Genomic DNA, 9,812 nt, shown 5'->3' on the forward strand with positions numbered 1-9,812 from the left:
GTATCTGTCAGGCTATTGTTAATTATCGCTTTGATGCCGTTAATTGGGGCGTAACAGTGGCTCAAATCAGTTCAACAGCCTGTCAAAAAAGAGAGAAAAAAAATCCGCATGCATTCGAATAAAAGCAGAAATCACGATTAGTCATTTTGTAAAGGATGCCATGTCTCCATAACCGAGCGTCACGACTCACGACCCTTTACGCAAACTGCGTTAGAGAGTAGATGTGAACGCGCATGTCACGGTGATCACGTATTGAGGAGCATTTGTGAGTGCTTTTTTCTCCAAGTGCTCTAAAAATAGTAACAGCTTGATCCAGAAATAGACAGGGGTATCACCCTCATATGCAGCCTTCGTTTTGAGGCATAAAAACACACCAGGGCGGCACGTTATGTTCTATCGTTTTGTCCTTGAGATATTTCCGTGTGTTATTGAACGTTTCATTCAGTACTGACACGAGTATTTCTCTCATCGAGGGCTCCCTCCACCGGCGAGATCTCTTGCTCTCCTGGTGACCTCAGTTGCATGTTCTGGCTTTAAAGGCTATGTATATTTTTCTTCTTCTTGACGGATCTGTATGGTCCACTCAATTCAGCACGCAGAGGTTTAATATCGCACGCATCATGTCGAAGTCAGGGAATCACCCTGTCTGCATTCAGTGAATGGAGATGGAGGGGGTCTCATTTAATCACGAAAACGCTCAAATAAGAAAACAAAGGTTCTCTGAATAACATAATACATTTGATAATTATCATTCGTGGCCGATATCACATGACGAAGCGTCTATAATGCAGAAGAGCTGTCCGCCACGAGTGGTGCTGAAATTTCAGTCACAATGCTGCAGCTTGTGTCCAGTCCAAAGATCCAGTCATTACAGAAACGCATGAAAGACGATTCACTATAGACATTTATAGACCTTTATAGACCTCTCATGACCTCCATCATGAGGAAATTGTTGTATGTGGCAGTGCGTTTTCTGGTCTTTACAGCCTACACAGAAGATTGCTTTTGAGCATCTGACCATTTCCTCAATAATTCAGAATATCACATACGTTTAATAATTCATTCCCTGCACGGGGATCCTGAGGGTAGTCTGGGAACCCTGCTGAAAACACCATCCTAAATCAGCCTAAGATGGTTTGCTCGTCCTAGCTGGCTTAATTATGACCAGGCAAGCTGATCGAGATGGTCCCTCATCCGCAAAAGCTAATACCAGCCTGGGATGGGATCCCTCTTACAATAATCTGTGATAAACCATGGCACCTCAAGATCACGTCAATTGTGGCACTTAAAAAAAATAGAAACAGCCATCAATGATCTGTATAGGAGCCAAAGCATCAAATCTAGCATCGCTGATATGTAAACAGTCCGGTTTGTTTATAGACCAAAGCGTGGTCTTGTAAATCCAGCTCGTCAGACTAAACACGTAGCTGTGAAATTTCGGTCATACATATGGTTTGTGTTCATCACTTCAAAGACCAATCAATTCTTCACAATTGCCAAACGTATGAAGTGGGTAAGAGCCTAGCGCTCCCTGGTAATACATTTTTGGCGTGCGGTTTAATCGGAAACAGCACAGATTGGCGAGTCGTGACTGCTAAAGTGAGTAATGCGCGTCGGCTGCGTCAGTAGGGGCAAAGCGCTGGGTGCCGGAGACAGATGGAGGGAATCGTGACTGACTGGAAACTTCCACAAATGAAACCACAACCTCATCATGTCTCCACGAGAGCGCTATCTGTTAAGACTGGACTTAAATGTTAGGCTCTCGCTGTTCTCCCCTTGTCACTCTCAGTTCTGACCTTGGAATCCGGAGGAAATTCTACGACTTTGAGTGTAGGGCTCTCTGGCTAGAGAGTTTATGTGTGCGTGTGCATGTGTGCTCGTGCTTGTGAGGATGAGGTTATTTTATGGTTGTGTGTGTGTGTGTGTGTGTGTGTGTGTGTGTGTGTGTGTGTGTGTGTGTGTGTGTGTGTGAGAGTGTGTGCGTGCGCGCCCGCGCGCGTGCGTGCGTAGGGTATCCAAATATAGCCAGACTCAGAGAATGGTGTTCATTATTTTATGAGACAAGGAAAAGAGGAAGCAGTGTGCAAGCTTGTACACAAGGATCTTGAGGAACTTGGGGTAAGTGTCCAGCTGGATCCTTTTGATATTTATCGGTGGTGGTGGTGCTATTATTTAATATGGATAGATGCATTTTGTAATTGAATGGATCATTCCGGATACTTTTGAGTTAACACTCTTAGATTAACACCCGGTGAACAACCGAAACCCGTATAATATATCATTATCATTATCAGATGTGGCAGGAAGGATAGGATGACACATTCGGATTAAGAAAACGCGCTTTGCAAAGGCAACAATGAAGCAAATTTATTAAATGCATTTCGCACTCCGGTTGAGAATTAGTTTTCTATATTTTTCCTTTTTTCAAAAAGGGGGGTCCCTGTGTGAGAAGAGCACGGATTGGTCGAATGACGAGTTTTCGCATGCTCCAATGAAATCCTTCACTGCTCTCTATTTACTGTGAGCTGGAGCGCAGTAATTCCCCTCCTTCAACAGATCTATCGACTGACAGGAGTAGATCAGCTTTTTGCTTAACCACATCACGAACAGGAGAATATGTACAGTATGGCCATAGGAACGGCATCAGAGCACGGATAAAATGACGGTGCGCGGGCTCGGATGGGAAGGGAGTCGTACACTAGAGCGGATTCCGTGCATTTATCCGCGAATGTGTAGAATTGGAGTCTACTGCACACGGTCCGGCCATTGGCTACAACAACATGGACTGTCAGTAATTATGGACCAAGCCTACAACTCAGATGCCACATTCAAAGCGAATGGAAAAGTCTTTCACGAATCTTTTTGCGGTCTGGGCTTGCTGTTCTCAACTATCAATGGGAAGCCCTTACCCCAAAAAGCATTTGCGGAGGGCACACACAGCGAATAATGGAAGAAAGCTCTCTCTTACTTCTGCTCCTCTTGGACTATCATCATACTCATTGCCAGAATGGTTATTTTGTGATTTAAATTTTTTAAATTTATTTTTTTTAACTGGAACAAATCCTCGGTCTTTACTATTTTCCTTTCTTCTTTTTTTAAAACCTAAGTCTGGCACACCCTTTCAGTATCAAGTGACTCCAACCGCGCCTTATCAATTTAACATGTGATTTAATTCTGAATTTTAAGAGTAAGGGTTGGGGACTGCATGCTTACTATAACCAATATAAACGATGCGATGCTTGACGGTTTTCCCATGTGAATGAACAACTGAATTAAAGCACAAATGCAATAAAAAGAATATTACATCTGGATCGTGACATCTTATTTGGAGTTTTGCAGAGACGTAGCTGACGCGCGCGCAGGTGCTGTTGCATACAGCTCGTGGAACATCAAGTGTGTTTGCAGATACAATTTCTAAACACGACTCGTGGCACTCCAATGAGTTTACATGGAAATATAGTCAACAGTAAACGTTGTATGGACGGACCGATCCTTGAAAAACTCCTTGCTAAATTCAATTATAAACACGTGTGATGTGCTCACTATAGGAACATGTCAAAATGTTTGCTTAGAATCAGCTACTAGTGTCACGTGCCCTTACCTGTGCTCTAAAATAAAGCTTGTTCACACTTACGTTATAGACAGATTAACTGCATACAATAGGCTATAAGGTAAACTAATCTTCATAAGAGAGCCTTCATAATCCACTCAGACTTCTTAACATTATTTATCCACACATCAGGCAACACATACACTCTCTTAATTAACTTTTAAGAAAAAAAAAAGAAAGAAAAAAAAACAACTTTAACTGAATAATTTTATCATCATCATAGACTTGTGCACAACTTCTGATAATATACTGTGCTACTGTACTGTAAAAACGCAAAACAATAGGTGCAGCAGTGCTGTAATGTAAATGCATTACTGGAAAAAAAAAACACACACAACAGTATTATTAAGTTTTGAATGCTTATGCTGCATGTTCTCCTCCAATATGCTTTGAGATATGATTACTCATTTTGAAAATACTGGATAATAGGTAATCTTGCTTGTGAGAATATTTGTTTTATTGTTTCAGAACATGCAATGTAATGATTGACGTTATGATAGTTTATTCTCACAATGATAAACTCACAATTACAGTAAAACAATTGTTCAATGCACTGGATGTCAACATTGCGTGGTTTTCACAAAATAAAAATACTTATTTGATATCTACAAATTCATGAGTCATAAGTGTGTATGAGTGTGAAGGTGCTGACAGCACTTTCCTTAATTTTCTCTTCTCTCTTAACCGAAATGCCCCAACAAAATGTATTATTTTTATTTATTTTTATTCTCCAGACTAGTTTTTTTTTTTTTTATGACAAAATTATGTTCAGGGCTTCTCACTTTCCCCACTTTCTCCATTTCATTTTCCAGTCTCGTCCTCTAATCAAGCAGAAACAACCCATAAAGCAACCCGCTTTGTCTAGTAAAGTAAGGCATTTTAAATAAAACTAATGTATAACAACAATGCATGTTAATTTGTGTGCAGGTAATTCCAGCCCCAGGGTCTGAGCTAAAACAGACAGAAGCAGACAGAGAGAGAGGGAGAGAGAGAGAGAGAGAGAGGGAGAGAGGGATGGGAATCCGAGTCAACAGATCAGGAGAGCCCATGCCTAAATAACAGATGCCAGGCACGTGAATCATGACATTTGTGTGTGTTTTCTCAAATGCTTGTTATCATGTCATTGATTTAATAGCTATACTGGATACCTACTATGCAACACTTATGTATTGTTTCTTCTTTGTCTTCTTACAATGCTGTAGATTGTAAACAGGTTCACTGATTGCATATTTAGTTTAAATGTTCAGAATTACAGATCTGTAAGCTTTTGGAATTGTTCCTTTTTATGCTTTTTAACAAAAAAAATATGGCATGAGGTTGACTCCCATCTTCTGACTCTATTTAAGAGTTGATGCGCTCATATCGTAACCACTCTAAATCGCATGTACAAACAGTGGATTGTTATTTTGTATTAATTCATCAATGACAAAACAAATGTTTACAACTACAAGTGAGGTTTTCATTCTAATTCATTTTTGCAGTGTGGTAAAGTATCTAGATGGTCATACTGGTTAGTTTGTTTTGGTATACACACCACGCATAAGGTTCAAAGCCCAGACAAATCTCATGTTGTGATATCCAGCCCAGTAAAAATCTAATTATAAAATCTGCAAAGTAAATTATTAATCATGCAAGATGCAAAGCAATATATAATCTTTATATATATATATATATATATATATATATATATATATATAAAACCAATGTATAATAATATTTTTTTCTTTTACATTTTTTTAAAATTACATAAATATTTTCTAATATGGTAGATGTTATTTAGATAGTTTGTTTTCATTTTGATTTCCCCCCTTGCAGCTGTAATCTTTGCATCAAGCATTTCAGTCAAAAGCAAAGTGAAGACTTTGCTCTGAAAGCTTGCTTAACCTTAGGTTGACGTAACCCAGCGTCTGTGCACTCATCTCCTATAGGCACAGACAGCCTCGAACATTTTCTATAGCTTAACACATTGTTTAAACTTGCCGTTTCATTACTTAAAACAGGTTGTGGTGTGGGTGTTACTGATGATTCAGGGTGTTGAGCAATGATTCCTGACTTTTGCAAAATAACATGTGTTGTCAGTCTACATCATTGTATGATGATTTTGAAGAACAACACTAATTACATTTTTCTTTCTAAACTCAACAATACTCTCATTAAAATATTTTTTTTTTGGTTTATTAAAAAGACTAGGTTCTAGACTTTAACATCCTTCTTAACATCATTGTTGTTCAATCAAGATATGCTTTTTTATTTTTTTTCTTCCACAGAACATACAAAGAAGACAGATTTGCTTTTGTTTTCTGGTAGTTTTCTTGTATTGCTTATCAAAACACAATGTGATTTTTCCTCACTATTTGTCTTAAAGTGAGATTCAGATTATGCTGGATTTATTTTAAAAAGATATGAATTCTCAAAATAAAAATGGCTGGTACACTTTTTTTTTTCTTTTTTTTTTTTTTTACATTTTAATGGACATGCTTGTTATACAGTGGTCAAAAGTGATGTCCATTTTTTTTTTAATGACAGTACAAGCTCAATTAAACCAGCAAAATATGATGGAAATATTTTATATTTTTTAGTTAGTGATGTCAAATAGATTTATTACAATTAATCACATCTAACATAAAAGTTTGAATATATGTATGTTTATGTATATGTATAAATGTGTGTGTGTGTGTGTGTGAGAGAGAGAGAGAGAGAGAGTGAGAGAGAGAGAGTGAATACATCACACACACACACACACACACACACACACACACACACACACACACACACACACACACACACACACACACACACACACACACACACACACACACACACACACACACACACACACACACGCAAGCACACACACACATTATATATTTACAAACTTTTATGCTATATGCGATTAATTGCAATTAATCGATTTGACTGCACTAATTTTAATTAAATATGAGGGAAGAACACACACTAAACTTGGTTAGGGTTTTATCTGACAAAATTATTTGAAATAAAAAAAAGGAAAACTGAAGCTACAGGTTTTATTTTACTATGCAAAAAAAGCATAGAAAAAGAAATAGCTCACAGGAAAAAGCATACACTGACTAATACAACATAATCAGTTATTAATATTTCATTGGTTCTCTCTTGTTTTTTTGCATGTGTTCATAATTTCTTTGTATGACAGCCTGGTCAAAAATTATGTACGCACAATTTGCCATGTTTCATGCATTATCACAAATAAAGTCCAAGCACAACTACACAATATGCTTACAACATCTTCAACAAATGTTTAATAAATAAAAGGCAAAGATGCCAATTTTCCTTTCATACAAACCATGTACTGCATTCTCTGCCTTTTCTTTGCTCTTGACATTGTGACAGGTTCAATATTACACATCATGCTATTGCAAACTTACATTAAAACAATTCAAGTGATTTAAAATGAAGCAATTCTGAATACTGAGTAAGGAGTGCACATGCCAACAATAATACTCACGGCTTAGATGTGCAGAGAACTTGCTGCATTCTTTTCTCATGTGACACTTTAGAGATCTCCTCAAAGATTTCTTTATGTGAAATAGAATGTGGGTTTATATAGATCTTACATTAGACATAATTTTTGCTCACTGTATGCTTGAAATATGTTGGTTGTTCAGTTAACTCCTCAGTAAACCTCCAACTCCTAACCTATACAGACTGGACAATGATAAACATAGAAGAATATTGCAATATACTGCAATTTGTTTTATTTAATTTGCACAATTAATCAATGTGGTTGGAGTTTGCAGAGAGAACTCTGCATCAGCGCACCAGTCGTTTCTGTCTGTCATTTTATAGATTTTGACATTTTAAATGATAAGTTCAGAGCTACTGCATAATACTGTTGTTTGAATGGTTGTAACTTGATAATGATGAGACTAGGGGTTTTCCAAATGACAGCTTACCTTCTTTTCGGAAGGCACTGAAATCTAAATCTAAAAATTATAATAAAAAATTTAACCAACATCTCCCCTTTCCACTTTAATTTGACGTTAAAGCTTCAACATATAGCCTAATATATTAAACTGAGCTAAATCAATTGCAACTGCTAAAAATCCTAAAATGTACTTTGTTTGAAATAAATATGTACACTATATCTTCTGCTAACATCAATGTTCAGAAATTACAAGTCACTTTATTTTAATTGGTATTTTGTTTTAGTTGTTATTTATTGGTGATGTTCCAAAAAGTGTTATTTTAGTTTTTATTTAATTTAATTTTATATTATAGTTTAAATTATTTTGTTATGTGCTTTTTTTAAATGTTTTTTTGTTGTTGTTTATTTGTTTTAGTTTTAGTTAACTAATAACCCTGGTTCCACATGATATAACATTCAAAATACCACCCTTAGTAGTTGCATTAAACAACTGCAGCATTAAGCACCTTGCATAGACACTTGAGGACTCAAAGAAAAAAATAATATAAAGAAAAAAAGTTACAAATTACGGAAAACATTTCATGTCTGTTTTCAATGTAAAGTTATCTTAAAGGTCTTGATCATTTGCTTGTTATTTCATTATCCGGATACACTTTATTTTAAGGTGTCATTGTTACAGTGTAATCATATATTTAAGTACTGAGTAATATTAAAAACTGCTGTAAAGCAAAGAAAATCTATGGGAATTTGACAGATTGAACACACACACACAAACACACACACACACACACACACACACACACACACACACACACACACACACACACACACACACACACACACACACACACACACACACACACACACACACACACACACACACACACACACACACACACACACACACACACACACACACACACACACACACACACACACACACACTGAAACTAACTGATCTCCACATATTAAAAAATATTTTGGTTGTCATTACTCTTCATTTTGTGTGTAATGCTGTGAATCTAATATTTTTACTCATCATTTTATTGTATGTATGTTTAAATTAAGGTTTTTAAAAGTCATGGACTAATTTTAACAGACTAAACGTGGTAATAAACGTGTCCTTTCTTTCTGGCATACAATGGAGTCAGGTTTGCCAATACAAACCAAAAATTTTTTATTAATAGCATTTATATGACCCCATTTTAACTGTGGCATATTAAATATTAAGGTTCAACCAGAACATTCAAAGCAGGCATTTATATAAAATGTTAAACAAGGTGTCCTATACATAAGCAATAAACATCAGACACATGAGAAACATTTTGTCCCGATGTGTAAATGCTGATCACGGATCATCAAAATATTCAAACTTCACACTGATTTGGCCTGCGTTTCCTAAAAGCATTGTAGAAACCATCTGTGTGTGTATTTTGTACCCAAACACCAAGGACAAAATTGCTGAAAATCCCTGAAGTTTGCTTAACCAGACAAAGCATGTTGTGGATGCCCTCAAAAATAAAGCAATCAATGTTTTCTTGTAATTAAAAAAAATTGTGCTTGGGTTAAGCTTAGTCTGTAGTAATAGTTGCCTTCACTTCAATATAGACTATAGTGTGTTCTGATTTAAATGTGTGTTTTAGGTGTGTGTATCCACTTTCAAGGATCTGAGATTATTTTTCTAATATCTTTTTTTTTTTTATGTATAAAGAGTCAAACTTTTATCCATGTCTTTTGTTATAACTCTGGTTGTCCAGTGGCTTAATCTGCCCACTTACAATTTTTCTAAATTAGCATTGTCTTTTGTTGTTTGCACTTTATTTGATACATTTGAATGACAAATAATAACTACCTCAAAAACAAATCTGGCAGTAACGTGAAAATCGAGATGCATTTTGAAAAGAAAAAAATTACATACTTTGTTTATTTTATTTACATTGTGGCCGAGAAAATAAAAACCAAGACAAGAACAAGGAAGAAACAGACAGCTCAAGCAATTGTATAGGAGTACAGGTATGTATAATCGATAAAGCATATATGTTAAATTTATAAGCAAAATAAGCATATTAAAAATAAGAGAGAATAATAAATAACTCAGGATATCTTGCTTGAAAGAGGGTTATAATATTTGCATGAAATATGTCATAAGTAATTTCTGTTAAATTTCACCTGAAAAACATATCAGCTATCTTGATTTCCCCCCCACATTACTGTTGACTGTTTGACTGTTATGTTTTGCATAGTAAAATATATTAAAAAGTATTGATTAAATAGTTCATTAAATATGAAACAGTTTTT

This window comes from Leuciscus leuciscus, assembly GCF_965113295.1.
Source record: "Leuciscus leuciscus genome assembly, chromosome: 2".
NCBI classification, from domain to species: Eukaryota; Metazoa; Chordata; class Actinopteri; order Cypriniformes; family Leuciscidae; genus Leuciscus; species Leuciscus leuciscus.